Below are 20,095 nucleotides of genomic sequence, written 5' to 3'. Positions count from 1 at the left end.
TATCATTGATTTTCTTCAACAAAACGTCACTAATTGAGGACTTCCTTCCTCCCCCCTCCCAACACTCATTCTACCACTCGAAAACTCAGTACACCACTTCCTGTAACCTAAAACACTTTTTAATATAATTTATCCGTCTTTGTTTTATAAAAAAAAACTAAACAGATAAAAACTTGCAGATTGAATCATAAGCTTATGAAAATGTAAAATATTATCCGAATACATATTATTACCGATAACATTCGTCAACGTTTGTTCGTATTATGAAGATTATACAATAAAAATCGTGTGTAAATTCACCTTTATTGTAGTACTTATTAACGGAATAACGAAATAACGACGCCAGCGATGCCTTACCCAACGGCCGTTGTAATAAGATCGCCTATGAAATATCAAGCGCCGCAACGCCGTGGTTTGGTCGAAAGTATGATTATTCTTTCGCGATAGAAAATAATGAATATTGTAAGTCACACTTTTTAATACCGATTTTTTCATAATTCTTATGAGACTGTGCTGACAGGTGACGGAGAAAATATTGCTTCTAGTTGAATTCGGGTTAATAATAACCAAGCTTTCCTTTTTAGTAATTCGAAAAATATGTAAATATTTTAAATTATTAATGAAATTTAATGGCTATAAAAAATGTGCGCGAATATTTTTGTTAAAAATATGATCACATAATGAGATAATCAAATACGTGAAATGAAACCTTTTCTACTGGCCATATGGAGCTTACATGTATAATAACGAAGCTTTCATAAAAAATAAATAAAACAAGTTTTCGAAAACCATTTTTATATATTATACTTAAATATATCTATATAAGGTTATATATGTACGCAGATATTATAGGTATTGTTACTATGATTTCAGAATGAATTAAATCAAGATGCATCATTATAGAGGTACATTGTGATTATAAAATTAAATGATAAATAATATTAATTTATGTATACAAAAGACGGCTATAATAGACGACAATCTATCATATTTATGTATTTAGATATTTTAATTGCTACAATAAGTAGGCCGTCTAATTTGTCAAAACTGTCTATTTCGCTCAAGAAGTTAACAATGCCAAGAGAGGGTATGTCAAAACACGGCACTTTTTGACAGTTTAGAGACGGTTAACTTATTGTAACAATTAACCGCCTCAATACATAAATATGATAAACTACCGTCGATAACCGCCTTGTTTATAGAATAGGCCAGATGATAATCATAGACGGGGGTGTTTTATGATTGCATCAGTCTCGTCTAAATATGATTTAAATTTGTGCCATTTATATGATATTATTAATTTTAATAAATCGCAATTTTATAGTACTTATTCCATTTCTATTAAAAATTAAACTGAACAGGATTTGACCGATGAAATAATTGTAATCATCAGAATAATTAGTACTATAATCGTGCGTTATATTTAAATGAATAATACCATAATACAAAATGAATTGTCAGTTAACACCATAAAATAAATTAATATGTTAATTTAAATTTTATTAAAAATGCTATAACGAAGAATAAATTTCATCTAAAGTGTGGTTTTTAATTATTCTGAATTAATCATTTAAAAATAATAGGTAACTAATTATAAATAAATTCTAATTATAAATAAATTTAATGTTTCTTTTTTTAAGAAATTAATTTTTCTGTTATTTATATTTTTTTCTATTTTCTATTTCTATTATTTCTACTCATTAATAATTCAAATCGTTGTATACGTCAGCTTTAATTATTATTGTATTCTAACTTGCATATTGCATGTATTATACGCAATAACTATCATACTATTTTACTATTTTCCTGAATAAATAATAATAAAATACTACTAAAAAAAAATATTAAAATAAAACACACTTCTTTTCCTAGAAAACTCTCGTGTGAAAATACTTCAGTACACTTTAAAAGAATATTTTTTCTCCATCGAACAAAATATCTGACGATATTTACAGATGAATTTAATAATATTTAAATATATACAGATATGGAAATTGTAAATAAAGATTTCCTTGTATATATTCGATTTGATACAACCTCAGAAGCGGTTAGCTTAAATGACTTAGTAAAAGAGAGTCTTTCAGAAATTGTTTTCTTTTCCCACATGCGACCAGGTTGTAAGTAGTTGTGTTTATATGACGTCACGCACATAAAGTATTCCCCGTTCAGTCATTTATATCTGATAACTTTCCCGCAAATATGTTTTTTCCGCCCAAAAGGAGCTGTAATATAAACCAGATATGATTTTTTTACATGATTCCCTTTGAATTCCGCATCGATATTGAATTACTTTTATGCTTCATTAACGGTAATTAAATAATTATAATCAGAATATATAAATATTTTAATTAATAATAACTATGTCCTTGCTTTTTCGTGCAAGGTGGTTATTAGTAATTTGGAACAATCACAAGCACCCAGGCTTTGAGAAAATCACATAAATATATGGAAGTGAGATGGAATAGGGAACCGGAGGGCAGGTTGGTTTGACTCCCAAATGAATAACTCAGAATTTGGTGCGTGAATGAAATGAACGCTGGTTTTATTATCTCCTTCCAAATAAATATTTTTTTAATTATTACAGATAAGTTTACAGATTATAATTTAGATGGGTGAAATCACGAGTATACGTTCTGATGAATTACGAGTGCGACCGGGCGAAGCAAATCAATAACCTTATGGTCGAATCTTTGATAACTGAATGACGATGTTGCTTTCTTCTATTGAGTGTTTTATACTAATTCGATACAATAGAAAATGCTGCTATCAACTACTTCAATATTTTTGATAATCATGCTTATGACGTTTATTGTGCAATGCATGATTCGTTTCGTAAATTATAAACAATTGATTTTAATTTGAACAATTATGCAGTTTTAATAATTGAGCAAGATTGATTTTCATACAAACAACTTTTGTGCAAATCACGGTAAACTTACATAGCATTATTTCTTAATTTGCGATATTGTTGATTAATTCAATTATTATATTATTTTGCTAAATTAGCTTTCTCTTGAAAATTGATTGACTCACATAAATCGGTTGTTTTGCAATTTTAACAATATTATGTTGTAAGATACACTGTAGTTACAAATTAATGGTTTCCTGCCAAGTCATGCTGGATGATACGGTATTCACCCTGCAAATATATTGCGTTCTCACCGGGATCGAACCCAGAGTTCCCGGATGGAAGGCCAGCGCCTTACGCACTGCACCATGAGAGCCGCCTAAGAATATATTATGAATCATTTTATTTTTGATATTAATACTATTGACCGAGAGTACTTGATGAAATTTGAATTTGGATGGCTTATTTGTGGATTTATTTTATTAAAAAAAGTAACATGTACTTAATGGCCCACGTGCTCGTCGTAGGTCAAAATTGAGTTTTTATTGTATTTTCAAACCATGATCCTGGACACTCCTTAAACGTTGTAGATAATCTATTTATATAATTTTGAAGCCTTATTATCCTTTATAGTTATTTTAAACATTTGATGACTGCATAAAGTATTTTTGTTACATAAAATAGTATTCTTTTAAATCTCTCGCTCTAATGTTTTAGAATATAGTCATATTTCGGTACATAACTGTGCAGTGGTGTTAAGATTTTTTACATTTATTAATTTTTAAACGCATTTATAAAATCATTAGTATAATTTATTATATGATAAGTTTTGTAAAATATTCACGATAAAAAATTATATTGATAATCTCTGTGATCCCAAAATTGACAAGAATTAGGCATTTTATTATTCAAAAAATCGGCAAGATTAACAAATTTGAAGATAATTCTAAAGATACTTATTATAAGCTATGTTTTTGACCATTCAAGTGTGATAAACATCTTATGAATATTGATTGCTTTATAATAATTATTGACCTAAGAATAAGGTAGTGTTTTTTTGAAATACGCCATTTCTTTTGTGCTGCGCTGATTGCAAGGCCTGAACAAAAATGAACCATACGTGCGAGTGAATAATCATTGGATACGCTTATATCTCCGATCTATGCGTTAGAGTAAAATAGAATTTCTACGGCTGAATTAAACATTTCTTGTAAACGTAAAAACCGGTAAATATGGATTTGACTGATTACATTCATCTAAAAACTGCGAGCACGTGTTTCTAAAATTCATTGTTTTTGTATTAAATATAAAGTTAGTACTTAGTTATTATTTTTAATTATTTTAGTAGAACATAATATGGTTAACTATGTTGTGTTTAAATTTAGGAGCCGTACTGAGAAACAACACGATGGTATAACGTTTCATAGTTGAGTTGATAATAATAAAATCGAGGTTCTACTGTGCGTTATACGCAAAAAACATGACACGGCTTCATTTTTCCGGAAAATAGGCACTTTGTCTGTTTGTCTGGCCAATCTCATACTTCAAGCGTGCGAGACGCGATGTTGTCATCGTATTGGTGCAATTTGACAGATTCAGACAGGTTGGGACAGGCTCGGAAAAGTTCTTAAATAATCGGTAAACGTCAAAATATTTTATGCGGTGTAGTTCTGGCTGGTTAGTCGCTATCGTTCTACTGCGCATGCGTACCGCCAAGCGAGTACCAATTATTGCGTAAAAATTCTGAAGCTTTTGATATTTGCATGCAATTTTGCAACTTGCACGATAATACGTGATTACATGTGCATTTTCTTGTTATGGCATGATATTACGTACTGTCAGCAATAAATCCATGTACGTGTAAACGGGGTATAAGTACAGAAAATGATTGGTTTTACATTAATCTTTTTAAACGGTGAATCTTCTTCTAATTGTGCCATCCTTTAGCGGAGGTCGGCCACCATCAAAGCGATCTTATCTTTGTCGTCTGCTACCCAGAACAGTTCAGTGAAGCTGCACTCCTACCAATCACGGAGGTTCTTAAGCCACGAAATGCGGCGCCGTCCTCTGCTATGCTTCCCATTGATCTTTCCTTGAATGCCAAGTTGGGGAATGCTATATTTTTGTCCTCTCATAATGTGGCCGAGGTACTATAGTTTCCAGCTTTTGATACTAAGTAGAACATCTCGGAACTTCCCCATTCGATTGAGAACTTCAACACAGTGAATAAAAGAAAAATAAATAACACGTATAAAAAAAGGTTTTTAAAAGCATACTAATTAAATATGTATAATATGTTGTTTTAAATCGTGCTTATTTTCATCATGACAAAGGAAAGATCCGTTACATCCCCTCTAACAAGTTTTATTTTAAGTACATAAACAATTATGTAATAAAAGATTACCATAACTCAATATTTTACTTTATATGTTGAATTTTCAAATTAATGAATCAAGTTATAAACATGAACTCTATTTAACTAAACTTTCTTAAAAGATTAGGCTATAAAACTTTTGCTTAAAATTAAATACAATATTAAATTAAACTTTACTTATAAGCAACGTTTCTGATGATTATGGTTAACTATCTTAAAATCACATTACATATTATAAAATAATGTAACATATCGTCGTTAGGATTTTTTATGGATAAGACAAAAATTGGTTAGCTTAAAGGTGAAAATAAAATGGGAAAGTTTTTATGGGAAAAGTTTATAAGACCTTATCAGAGCGTGTAATGATCAAGAATAATGAAAGCGCAAGAAACTAAATCATGTTAGCTAACGAGAATTTTTATGGAAGTTTTTGTACGATTATAACATCGAAATACAATTAATAACAGTATGATGTCAGATGCATAAGGCATTAACTTCTCATCCAAAGACTTCGGGTTTAATTTCTGTTAAGATTCAAAATAATGTTCTTAACGATGTTCGATGATACGCCTTATCACTATATGGAAGGATCGGGGAATTTCGATTGCCACAAAAATGATGCTTGTGCAAACATTAGTGTTCTCGATATTTCTATACGGAGTCGAGTCGTGGACCCTGAAGACAAGAGAACGGAAGGCAATTGATGCCTTTGAGATGTGGTGTTGGCACCGAATGCTTCGCATTTCATGGACGGAGCACAGGACGAACCAGTCAATCATCCAGAGACTGAAGATAAAGGAACGGCTCTCGAAAATATGTCTGAGAAGAATTCTGTAGTTTTTTGGACATATTGTCAGGCGCGGACCGGACACCCTGGAGAGACTGGTAGTTTTGGGTAGCCTCAGTAGAGGAAAAGCGTCTGTGCGATGGAGCGACCAAGTGAAAGAGCTGACTGGGAGCACCATCCATTCTGCCCTGAGAGAAGCGGAAGATCGAGAAGGATGGAAAGTCTTGGTCGCTCAAAGGATGGCGAAATTTAAATGTGGTCACGATCCTCAGCCATGAGTGCACGACCAAGAAGACTACTGCTACACTACCATTATTGAGCCTCATGGCCAGTTATAGTGTTAGAAAAATTGTGTTACAATTAATAATAAATGACAGAAATTAAATATATGTTTTGGTTTCATGTCACTCATTGTTGAAGATCGTAACTCCTATCAAATGTCGTATACATTTATCTCCAGTATTACTCGTATTTCACCGTTCATATAGTTGATTAATTGAGAGAGGCTGCCATTCATTTGTTCTGACGCGTCAATTATTAATGCTTCCGATGACGATAGAGTTATCGAAATTATTTTTTATCCATTCTGACTATTTAGTCAAATAACTGTGTAATTCTTTAGATATATGGTATTTTACGTTTATTTCTTTTAGAACGAAGATATTCGTTCTCTTTCCATAGAATCCTCATCATTCGCCTGTAATATCATATCTTAAAGCCATCAATCTCACATCTTTATTTTTCCAATATGACTAAAGTTTCAACACCACAAAGACATATTATTATAGAGAAGATCAGAATCTTAAGACCATATTTCAGTGAAACGGCAAATAATTTTCAACTATAGGTGCGTCGAAATTTCGGATTAGCTCTCAATCAGAGAGCGAAAGCGAGCTGTGAACACGTAAATTTATTTTGTGGTGGTGTTGGGGGAATGAATTCTTAAATCTGGAAAGATGACTAAAAAACGTCACCCATTTACTTGAAAAAGAAAACATGTCAATGAATATATTATTATTATTACTAATAGAACAATAAACTCAACATAAAATGGACGCATGTTGATTTTTTATGACAAATTATGTTTTGTTCTGCACGCGTCGTTTGCACAATCTTCGCGTCGCGCAGTCACGATTGTTTTAGACCGTTCCCCAGCTGAAGTGTAGCCTTAACCAATGACGTTGGTGGCTTGATATTCTGTAAAGAGACTTTCAGCGGCATGTACGATCTACTCGAGAAAGAAATTGGAGAAGCAGACCTGCTAGAGGTGATCAAGGTCCCCCACGGTCTGCATCCTAAGCCGACTCGCACATCTAAACTCGTATCGTTTGCAACGTATCAAATACGTTGATGTGACGTTATCGTTATTCACAAAACAAACGTTGCCAAATGGAGCTCCGCGCATTGGTGGAATGCGTCATTTTAGTTTAAAAAAAAAACAGCTGGAGTCACTTTCAACTATTTTAACCCGATATGCAGAGCAAATATAATCCCGAAATGTCACACTTCGTCATTCATTTTGGCTTACCATGTGACGTCACTGTCCTCGCACGGCCTTGTTTATACGCACATAAGAAGGTTGCATGTTGCGCTCAGTTTTGATTTATAACTATTATCACAGTCGAGACGATTTTAAATGTGTGACTGGGCTTAGATAAAAATAGGGTAAGTGGTTCGTAATTTCTAACTGATTTATACTTATCATGTAATAAAGTCTGTAAAGAAAAGTTTGTATTTATAGGTCTTACATATTATATTCTTTGAAAACGAGTTGTACGTGTGTTTTTTTTGTATTGTATTTTTAATAAAATTATACAGACATGTTACAAATATTATGACTTGTAGATGTATGTAGTTTATAAGCAGGATGTTTATATATTATTTATTGAGAAAGTTTGTTTTTACTTTAATCAAACTTTTCGGGAAAACATCGTTAATTTAACTCAAGATTATGTAATTTGACTTTTAAATATACCTACATATTAGAGTTTAAAAGTTTTAGAAATTTCGTAGAATTTTTTGAGTGATTTGAAACTTTGTTTGTTAGACATACCTAAACCATGAGTTATAAAACTCTCATTTAGATAATACTTTGAGACACCTCACAAGATTTAAGCATTTTTATTCTATATTGATGAATCATAACGAAAATATACACTAAGTTTTATTCGTAGACATATTAAAGCTTTATTAAAAAATGAAAATAGATATTATTTAAACATTTTTTACAATATTATTTAATTGTCATTAAAAATAAGTGTGAAGTATCGCAATGAAAACGAAGCTTAGCATCAACTGATTAGCTACGTGGTGTGTTAAATTCAGTCTTGCCATTTTTGTTGACTGTGGTACAAAGTGATATATTAATATTTTGTAGTTGTGATCCTTATCGTCACAACTACAAAATAAAAGAGAAAAAGAAAGTGTCTCTCTAGCTAGATAGCTGGAGTAGAGTATAAAAGAACAGAGCATGAGACAAAGGCATGGGTTGCGTGCATCCTTTTCAAGCTGAACAAAATTACTTCCGTAACCTCGCAACTGACAACTGTAAAAATTAAATTTGAATACAAAAAGGAATTGCACGGCTGAAGGCACGTGCAATCTATGATTAAAGATGTACTTACTAAAGTCCTGGGCGCCACACGGTCTTGATACCGTGAAAGATTATAATTATATAGCAGAGTGGAATAAAGGGGAAATAATAAATGAAAGAGCAAATTATGTACTTGACCAAACTATATTATAGCGAAAACAAGAATATTACATTAAAAGGTTATTAAGGAAATACTATAATAACGGCAAGCAGCTAAGTTTTAAAAGAAACATTGGAAGATAAGTGAATCAAATAATAATAGTTTTACAATACCAAACTTGGAACGAACACAGAGGCCTCAAGCACTGCGGCTGCAATCGTGCTGCTTTAAGTGACGCCCATTATAAATGTTGGTAAAACCAAAGCAGTGCACGACTATCCTGTATGACAGACCGAATCAAAAAGCCCTGTTGCTACTTTCACACCTCGCGACGTCCGCTGCGGCCGGAAATTCTATCGGCGACATCTGTGGAATCGCGAACGCTCCATGACTTGACCATAAATATTCGACGGGGTTGCCAGAGTATGAATGTTGGTTATGGTCATTTTGAACATAACAATATCCCCGTCCTTGGAAAAGAGAAGGTCCAGCCATGATGCGAGCTTCGTCTTGAGGCGTCCCGGATGTCTTCAAAGTAGGAGTGAACTTCCCGGGGCTCGTGCACAAAGGGCAGCAAACGGGAGGAGATGTGAAAGCAACATAATTTTCAATCATCAGCTTCATCGGACGGTATCCTGGTGGTAGCTTTCCGGTTTTGGGTGACCCTTCCAGGAGGCATACGACGTGGGCTGGTACGTTTCAATAATAATGCTTCGATAGATGTTATGTAAAAAAAACGACGAGAAATGGGTGTAAAGCTCGCCTCCGATGGTTGACGTCGGAGGGAAGTAATCATGAAATTGTGTGTGGTGGTCCAACAGGAGGGTGTTCCACGGGGTAGTGAAGGTCTAGGAGCCATCGTAGAAGTTTTCCCTACCTAACGAAGTTCCACCACGAAGAATGATTTGAAGTAACTAATTGTTTTTTATGAAAAAAAATATGAAACAGAAGCATCTACAAAACAAAACAAAATACATTCATAAACAACCCAGATAAATTGTGAAATTAAGTCAATAAGTTTTAGTAAGTAAGCAATAGTAATAAGACGCTAAGCGTAAAATAAATTGTATATATAAAAATGATTATTTATAATACAGATTTTAAATTACTGATTTTCACAGAAGGTACTTTAAGAAATCAGCGCAAGTGTAATGATGCTGATAGTTGATGGAAGCAATGCAATACGTCAAGAAAAAAAAACCAGTATGGAAATAATAAATGAACTGTCGACTGATCATCGTACAGTATTAAATACAGTATTGCAAAAAAAAAAAGAAAAAAGTCATTCCACAACTTGATCAATTACTGAATTAAAAGAAATGTAATGAGTACAGAAAATATGGTAAATAGCTACTTTTGAATTGGCGTGCGTATGAGGCTAAGGGTATAATGTATTAACGACAAACGTCAATCCGTATATTTAATAAATTTAGCAAAATTAAACTACAACAAAATAGTACAGACTACCAAATCTGACTAATTCAACAGCGGGTTAACAACCAATCGCAGTACCTTGGATTCCCTGAATGCATAAATATAAAAGTAACGTGAGCTGATAATCTAAGCTGTGTACTGAATTACGCGTAGATTTCCTATTAAATACAAAAACAAGGGAACGAAAAAAAACGAGAGAAGCTCCGCGATAACTAAATTTAAATAACTACGTTAAAGGTCTACGATTGCGGTACGAGACTGTCGTAGACTTCAACAAACACGGTTCATTCTTCAGGACTACTCTAGGGATGAAGCCTAAACTAACTTAACCTACAATATGATTACCACACCGTGAACGTTAAAATTAACTTGATCTCGCAACACAAGAGACTATTCTCAACCACGACCGGCGTCTCCATCCGGAAGGAAAATCCCCCCACAAAGCTTCCTAAAACTCCAGGTTGGGATCCGTCAAAAGGCGCGGACGTGAAAGTGAATAAAGAAATAAAGCAAACGGAAAAGCCACGCGGAAAACAGACAACTGCAAAGGCATCAGCAACACGTCGGAAGTTAAATGTAATTAATAAACCAATATAGGTTATAGCGCGTCTCACATTCAAGTGAGGGCTATAAAAAAAAACAAATATACTAACATGCAACAGGTTCCGTATGAATAACGGCCAAGAAGAATTTAAGCAAAAGAATGGTTCCTCACAATCCAATTCAGGCAACACTTATTAAAATTGACCCAAAGTCAGTAGAGTCCAATAGAATCCCCACATTCAAGGCGAATTCCATGGCTGCAGATGTGACGAAAAGGCAAGCGAACAGCCCTCCTTTCCGTACAGAGTTTGACTGCTAGAAAAAAGACACCTGCCTTGAGAACCATCTTCCGCACCCAAGGTCTTTAGAGAGAGACGTCACGGGTCCACCTTCAGTTCCCGTGAACGCGCAGAGAAAAAGGCTAGCAGTCAAAAAAAAATATTAAAATCTCCAAAATCTTCCATCAATAAAAAAAAACTCCTCCTGAATTGAACTGCGTGAGCTAAATATACCATCTTAGACAGTGTAAAGAAAATAAGTTATAAAAATAAAACGAAAGAAAACCACACGCGAAGACAAATATAATAGCAAACCTTATTAGAATTTGATGCAAAATTGGCAAGACGATATAAATTTGTAAAATTGTACTATAGAAATATGAAAGCAAAAATGACTCCTCGAAGCGTATCCAACTGCTCCGCCCAATAGTGAAACCCGCCTCTCGAAGCGGGAACCCGTAGCACCGATTGATTAAAATTAAATGCCGCACTAGGGCCAATATCTGCTATAGCGGATAGGGTATACCTCTGCTCCGAGAGACTGCAAAACACGGTATTCACTTGGCTGGTTATGGCAGTTGAAAAGCCACGATCAAAATACGGTCAGCGCACAGTCATCTGAAACCACGATATGAGATTAAAGTACAATGTAGAAAGGTGTAAAATGCCAAAAAATAAGAAAGGAAAAAAAATGCAAAAATTATTCAGATTCAAGAAATAAACACAAGCGGTTTATTATGAGATAAATTAAGCTGTATAGAGGCAAAAAAACTAATTAAAATCTGGGGTGTTTATCAACGTTAACAAATAATATATATGACATAAAACAAAGAGGACTAGAGAATATCAAATGCAATTTGTAATGCTAGCATGGTAACTTCAAAAAAAATGAAAAATTACCTTTATAATAATTCTTTTATAATGATATTCATAGTCAATTTGTAAATATTATAATTAAAGTCATATTTGTAAATATTATAATCAAAAAATTTTAATGAAGTCGACTTGATAATTAATCACAGTTAGATGAGAGTAAATATCGTTGAGATATAGATATAGTTGAATTGCGACGCAAGAAGTATTACCAAAACACAATAAAAAAGAAAAAGAAAAACCAATATACTACGTTAGGATCAAGCAAAGCAATCTATAGGATATTATTTATATAAATTTAGACAAATATAATAAAAGAATTCAGCGATAAAGTTGAATATGAGATAGTATGCAAGCAAAACTATATTTATAATTGAGATTGCAAAATTAATGGTTTAATAAATTTCAAAAGCAAAACAAATCATAATGATTGTTCAAACCAAAATATGTTGGAGAAAATGACATTTAAAGTTCCGAACAAAAATTTAGTGTAAAAAGGTTAAATGAAAAAAGTATTTAGCGGAACATATTATTAAATTTGAATTATTTAATAATCAACAAGAGACACGCTATTTATTTGTATAAATGCGGATATTTGCAAAACTAATGTTTTAAAGAAAAATCAAAAGACAAAATTTTAGAATGGTTCAGTAACAAGAAAAATTCAAAAAAGTTAAATTGAACAGAATTAAAGTTAGTGAAAACTGGCATAAATTAAAAGGAAAATTTAATATCAGTTTATAACTGAGGGATCGAGAGATCAGAAAGTTAAATAAATTTTAACGTTGACATTTGAAAAAAATGAATCAGGAAAATATTGATTTAATTAAGTAAATCTATTTCATTAATAATAATTTACTATATGCGACGAGTCCTTTAAATTAAATAATTTTACTTTTCTAATAAACAAAAATCTGCGGAAGTTGATTTAAACCAAATTATAAATTTTGTTATTGAAAAAACGATTTAGATTTAGTTTAGAAATATCAACTCTAGCGGCGATAATACGAAGCCAGAAGCAAAGGACGGTTTGAAACCATGATGATTCCGCAAGAAACAGATTTGACAAGATGAAAAAAACTAATTTTGATGCAAATGAATTGATTAGGTTAAGATATTGATAAAGAAACATTGACCTGTTTTAGGAATTCCAAGTATGTAATAACTAGGAAATGTTTTAATTCCATTGGTATTAATTTGTTTCCGTCCATCATCATTATTGATCGATGATATACCAATTTCCGTCATCGATAATAGGTAACCAAAAATTTCTGAAATCTCAAAAAAACAAAATTATGATATGTGCAAACAAATTATAAAGAATTTGGGGCAAACTGAAAATGGTAGCACTAAAGATATGTCACCACATATGTTGAAACATGAAATATAATATTAAATTTAGTGTGGGTAGGAATCCACAAAATGTCACAATGCAATGATCAGCCAGAAAAAGACTATAAGAAACAAATGAAACTGAACCAAACTTTGAATTTAAATAAAACAAAACACATTAAATAAACGAACTATATTAAATGATTCACCAAACCTACAATGTTAATCTGACAGCAAAAATATAAATTAAATATCGACCGACACCAATCTGACGTTTCGATTTACGAAATGAATCAGACGAATAAAAATGTTGCCAGTCAACGAAATCACGGAACAAATAGCTTGAAAATGATAATTGTTTTTTCTCTACAACCGAAGTATGAAACATTGTAACAAAACGAAGGTGAGAAAAAAAACAATTCAGAAGCGCGCCAATGATATATTAATATTTTGTAGTTGTGATCCTTATCGTCACAACTACAAAATAAAAGAGAAAAAGAAAAGAGAAAGAAGAAGCCTCTCTAGATTGGATGGAATAAAGTATAAAGTTAAAGAGCTGAGCATGAGACAAAGGCATGGGTTGCGTGCATCCTTTTCAAGCTGAACAATAATTACTTCCGTAACCTCGCAACTGACAACTGTAAAAAAATTAAATTAGAAATACAAAAAAGGAATTGCACGGCTGAAGGCACGTGCAATCTATGATTAAAGATGTACTTACTAAAGTCCTGGGCGCCACACGGTCTTGATACCGTGAAAGATTATAATTATATAGCAGAGTGGAATAAAGGGGAAATAATAAATGAAAGAGCAAATTATGTACTTGACCAAACTATATTATAGCGAAAACAAGAATATTACATTAAAAGGTTATTAAGGAAATACTATAATAACGGCAAGCAGCTAAGTTTTAAAAGAAACATTGGAAGATAAGTGAATCAAATAATAATAGTTTTACAATACCAAACTTGGAACGAACACAGAGGCCTCAAGCACTGCGGCTGCAATCGTGCTGCTTTAAGTGACGCCCATTATAAATGTTGGTAAAACCAAAGCAGTGCACGACTATCCTGTATGACAGACCGAATCAAAAAGCCCTGTTGCTACTTTCACACCTCGCGACGTCCGCTGCGGCCGGAAATTCTATCGGCGACATCTGTGGAATCGCGAACGCTCCATGACTTGACCATAAATATTCGACGGGGTTGCCAGAGTATGAATGTTGGTTATGGTCATTTTGAACATAACAAAAGATCTACTAATTATAGTATTAATAAAAAAAACTATATTACAGGAACATAATGATTGGCGACACTGATCTAACTTAGATCGCACACGAATTGAAATATTATATCCGCATACTCTAAATGACTTTTATTAAAAGTGCACCACATAGAAAAGGCATGCAATTTGAGACATTTTTTTTTTTTGATAATTAACATTGTGAGGTGGTTATATTAATAATTTTGTCGTGGTTTTTGACTATTTTTTCAGCAACATCTGACATCTGATCTGGCGTCTCTGGTCCTAATTAATTTGGTAATTACTTTTTTTACAACAAGCAACATTTGCTGTCAGTTCAATCCAATATTTTTCTACACACACGTTTCTTAGAACCGCGTTCAATTTCATACTCGTAACATAACAACATACTGTACCGCATTTTCTCTTGACAATGGCATCTGCAATCCATAAATAAAATAGAAGAAGCAAAGTAATATGAATTGACCAACTATCCTCATTATGTAACCAGGAGGGGAGAGACCAGAACTAGTAATGTAAATATACTAGGAACTCTTTTTCTCGCAATTATTTTCTACCTAACCAAACATTGTAACCATCTTTCTTAATTGATAAATATCCTCTCAAAAATGCAAATTCTGTAATTGAGCTTATAAATATAATTTAATACAGGATAACAGAACCTTGTTAAAAAAATAAGGTTATTGTTTTTCGAAAACGTCCGAGTGCTACGTACATTATACGTATCATTTTTGTTGAGTATTCTTGAATATGCCAGCATTATTTGGAGTCCTAATAGGTTCATGCACACAATTAAGCTGGATCGAGTCCACAATAGATTTCTTAGATTTCTCTACTTAAGAACATACGGGTTCTTTCCTTATGATAATGACAATAAAATGAATTTCCCGACTCGTTTTCTTCTGGGTATGCTAGCAATGCAATCCCTGTCTACTCGAAGAGTGATTGTTCTTTTAAAGCATTTCTTTTTACTTCTTCGTGGGTTCATTTACAATCCGCATATACTGGCAAATATTAATTTTCATGTTCCCACCAATATCACTCGCAGCTCCACGGTCTTCAAGATACCTCGTCGCAGGACAGATATTATGTTTCATGATGCTGTGTATCGTGCAATTAGCTTATTTGATGGCACCATAAAGGTTGATTTGTTTTTTATTAATTATATAATGTTTGTAGACGTTTTAAATAGGATAAATTTATAATTGTATATATTATCATATTTCTTTAATATTTACACATGCTGTCTTTTCCACTTTCTTGTCATATTAGTTGTTATTTGTAATTAAGATATTTTTATATATTTGTATGTATTATGTATTATGGCGCATTGGCCAAAAGCTGTAATGCCGTAATACTCTTTTTTATAAATAAATAAATAAAATAAATAAATAAAAAATAACCTGTGTGTTTTTCAAATCAAAAAGGTAAATCATTAACTACTCATGAATACTATGCAAATGGGGCGAAAGTATAAAGTAATTATGTATAATCCCCCTTTTAAAACTAATTGATTCCGTGAATTGAAAAACATACTTTTTAGTATTGTATAATATTTTAAACAAATATTACGTAGTTTATTACTACTTTTGAATAACTTTGAAACAAGTGAACATATTAGTACGCAAATGTAATAACAATAATTACAAGATAAAAAGAACTTTTTATATACCTACAACGTTTTTAAATTTTTTGTTGAATCATATAAACTTGACTTGATTAGCTTAAACGATCAAAAAAATTTGTACTTGATAGAAATAATACTGAAATGTCATATTGATTTCCATAGTAACGCACGTATATATTAATAATTTAATTGCTAGGATCCCAGACCCCTAGCAACCAATTATGGTGTCGAAATAACTTTTCATACAAAACAGAATTAACTGAAAATGATTTCAATTCTACTTAAAGATGGCTAAAAGTATTAAAAAATGCATTGGCATCGTATTCTGATATATTTTAAAAGTTTCAAATGTCAAGCTAGTCGGGAAGTTAGTTAAAAATCGATTGTAAGATTTGTACCGGAAAAAGAACCACCAGACAAATAACAATACGAGCTAAGAAAAAACGTTGTAATAAATAATATTTTCACACGACGTATAATCATGTTTTCTGTATACTTAATAGATTCTCATTCTTCTTTGGTTACATGTAAATTGTACTTAAAACATTTCACCATGGTACAGATCGCCGTGAGCTTTTTTGTCGGAAAAAGACGACCGTATACTATAGGTCTCCAATTTCATTAGATTCAATATGAAAATTAATTCAATTTTCATAGCTGATTTTGGCAAAATTGATGAATAATTCAAGAATGAAAACCTAACCTTACAAAATCCAGTGTATCTGCTATTTTTTTTTAAATTTATTTGCTGCTGGCTTCCTGTAAAGTGTAAACCGATAAGAACCGAGTTTTATTTAGACATGAATTTTCAAAGAGGTTGGACGGTCTTTAGTATACGGCCATATATTTCTGATACAACATTTCACGGTGAAGTATGATACGGCGAACTGCATACGTACAAGTTTCCATTCACGAATCCAAGCAATTCTTATTTTTTGTGAAAGGTACGTTTGTTATTACATAGAGATGAGTTAATTACTGTCATATTTATATTTTTGAGAGGATGAAAGATAGTTTATACTATTTGGTTAAGTAGAATATATTAAAAATTGTTAAAGTTGTAAGTATATTTAGTCAAAGCTTAAGTAAGTACTTTGTCATTGTTATATTCTTCCATTTTTTTTCTTAATTTTGGTCAATGGGCAAAATGACATATTTGTATAATTTTCCATTTTATCTTGTTATTTAGTATTTCGTTAGATTTTTTGAAGTTAATATCGTAATTATATTATTTGCACAAAGCTCAGAGAGTTTATCTTTCCATTTATAGTATTGGGTAGTCGTTAATGACATGCCACACTGTTGAAGAAGTGTTGCCATCACATCGACAATAGTTATCGTCCCTTACTTTGAACCTATGTATGTTCGGGTCTAGGACGATTTGGCGCCGGGACAACTGGACGCCACGCAATTCTAAAATAAATAGACGTTAGTTAAAAACGTTAAAAAATATGTTTAATATTATTATTTATATTTAAATTATTATATTATGATTAGTTGGTGAGAATTTAAAAATGTACACGTAATTGATGATTTAATCGTGCATTTACTTAAGTTCCAACGAAAAAAGAGTTTTTTTTATTTTTATATAAAGCCTTAGGCATGGTAATTCTCAATCAGCAATAAAAAAAACATTATGTTAAGAGTAAAATGAATTAAAACTACTAAGTAGTAGATAGAAACTTATTAAAATTCATCGTCTACGTTCTGTTTACGTGTTTACGACAGTAAGGCGTCCAATTATCCTGGCATCCAGTTGTCCCATTTCCTTATGTTCCTGGCAAAAATCGGTGCGGTGATTATGTTTTCAATAAATTTTATTATTGATCCTGTGGTAGACGTTGTGTATCTGCTATAACTCTGTCCTTTAGGTTTTTTTTTTTGCGTTACTTAGGGAAAGTTTTGTATAAGTTAAAGGTATTTTGTCTATTCAATTTCTTTATTACCGGTAATCCCTGTAAGATTTTAAATGTAGAATAATCTTGGTTTAGAGGTTTGCCCCAATCATTCGAAGCTGTTTTAATTTTCTCTAGTGTACCTTCCCACGATTCACTTACTTGGTCATTATGTTTGCATCATATACTAGTATAACCACGTTTATGGATTTAACTAGAGTACTTAAGCCCTGTCCTTACAATACGTGGCATAATAAACTGAGGCTAATAATAAACGCTAATGTGAAATAAATGACATAAAGTCCCTGAACATGCCAGGCAGGCCTTGTGTGTTGTTTTGTTGTTATGTTGAGCCTTAAAAAGTGTAACAATGGACTCTAATCGATACATGTTGCGATTGAGTATGGTAACTATGTAATGTCATGGTCGGCTCTCCCTGCACTTGGCCTAATCAAGGGTTTTCGCGGCACGGCATTTATAGCATATTTTATTCATAGGCAACACCCACACAGTATATTGCACTTCTTAATAATTGGATTTTTTTTAAGTTTTACTATTTATTATGTTGCTCATGATTCAATAACAACACAATAAAAATATAGTCCCTCCAAACCAAAATCCGCCAGACACCACACTCAATCTTAATAGAGTGTATCACGTGGCTCTACATTGGCGATGTGAAGCATCTAGTTAAGTTTAAGGTCGGGAATGCCAGGACTAAGGTTTCTACGCTCAAAGTGAGCTCTGATTGAGTTTAATAGATTGGACGCTAAAGACGCGCCCAACCCGTAAAGATTAAGGTGGACATTTGATATCATTAGCATGCTATTTAAATGTTGTAATTAAAAAGTAATTTAGTCAGCAGTCAATGTGAAAGAAGTAACTTTCTAATGCAAAGTGCCGGGGAGAGAAGAGCACAAGGAAATTATAAAAATAAAAATGATATAATGAAGCTAATCATACGGACAGCAAAAATTATGTGAAGCGATCTTCACGCCTGCAGTAAGGCGCCGTAATTCTATAATACTTGGCCTTAGTAGAAACCAAGTCGGACGGCCCGATGGGCCCAACAGCTGGTTGGAACAAGTTAATTAGAAAATACCTTACATATATCTACTAGAAAAAATATGACGCCCAACGGGACTCGAGCTCGTGTCCACTGGATTCGCGCCAATGTACTTTACCAATAATTGAAGCAATTAGCAAATTACGTTAATTTTTGGCAATCTGCTTTTGTGTTTTAAATTAAGTTATCAATTGTCTTAATAATTAGTAACCGGCTTCGGGATCTTTCCAAGTTTTAGTTATAATGTACTTACTTGCATTTCCTAATAATGAAATAAACCTAATTGTATTCTACGAATAATTTACAAGATTTGAAAATGTTACATTAATTTGACTGAACATATCAATTTTTAAAACACCTGAATATACCTTCTAGAAAACAATCTTTGAAAAACAAATACTAAGAACTTACATATTTTTTCAGATTTCAGGATTAAAGTAGACAAATAATTATTTTGCTATTTTTCGTTTATGGTATTATCTGTCAATTAATTCTTAGTGAAAAAACATTGTATAAACATTTAATAAAAACACAATATATTATGCTACTTATTTCATTAAATTTACTAATAATCAGGACCTGTTTTGCCTGCTTAAATGAGACATCGTCGATTGTAAATAATATGTATATTTACAAATTTTAAAGGCAAATTTTTAGTATAAACAAAATGTAATATGTTGCATATGAAACAAATGAAGCCAATTCTAATTAATATTAAACAAAGTAGAGTGAGTAAGTATTTACTACGTAATATTCTGTTTTATTTTAATTAATAAAATATTTTGTATTATTTGTGGAAGTAATTGCATTCCTACTGTGTTTAATAAATGCTAGAAATTAAATAAATTCTTTATGAGTTAGGTAGAAAGTAGGGTTTCCAATCCCGGGATCCCGAGCTATTTTCGATACCTATAAATCCCGAGATTGGTAAACATAATCCGGAAACTTTCTGGATTGATTTTTTTTATCAATTTTTATGGAAAATAAAATAAAAACGAAAACATAACAGAAAAAATACTTTTAATAACATATAACTACATTAGAAATAAACTGAGTTTGAATGAAGTTTGATTTATTAGCCG

General features: G+C 32.2%; 1 long non-coding RNA gene across 1 annotated transcript; it reads right to left on the bottom strand.

Annotated features, from left to right (window-relative positions):
* Positions 1 to 8,728: 8,728 nt before the first annotated feature.
* Positions 8,729 to 13,484, bottom strand: LOC147065970 (uncharacterized). The gene is made up of 3 exons (XR_015071596.1): positions 13,381 to 13,484; positions 12,967 to 13,101; positions 8,729 to 9,656 (listed from the first exon to the last, which is right to left on the bottom strand). It is a non-coding gene; the product is annotated as an uncharacterized LOC147065970 (long non-coding RNA).
* Positions 13,485 to 20,095: the final 6,611 nt, after the last annotated feature.

The sequence above is a fragment of the Rhyacophila brunnea genome, unplaced genomic scaffold, assembly GCF_057557595.1.
Source record: "Rhyacophila brunnea isolate RB1 unplaced genomic scaffold, BYU_Rbru_1.0 scaffold_5, whole genome shotgun sequence".
Lineage (NCBI taxonomy): Eukaryota > Metazoa > Arthropoda > Insecta > Trichoptera > Rhyacophilidae > Rhyacophila > Rhyacophila brunnea.
This window is presented reverse-complemented; position numbering and strand designations above follow the sequence as displayed.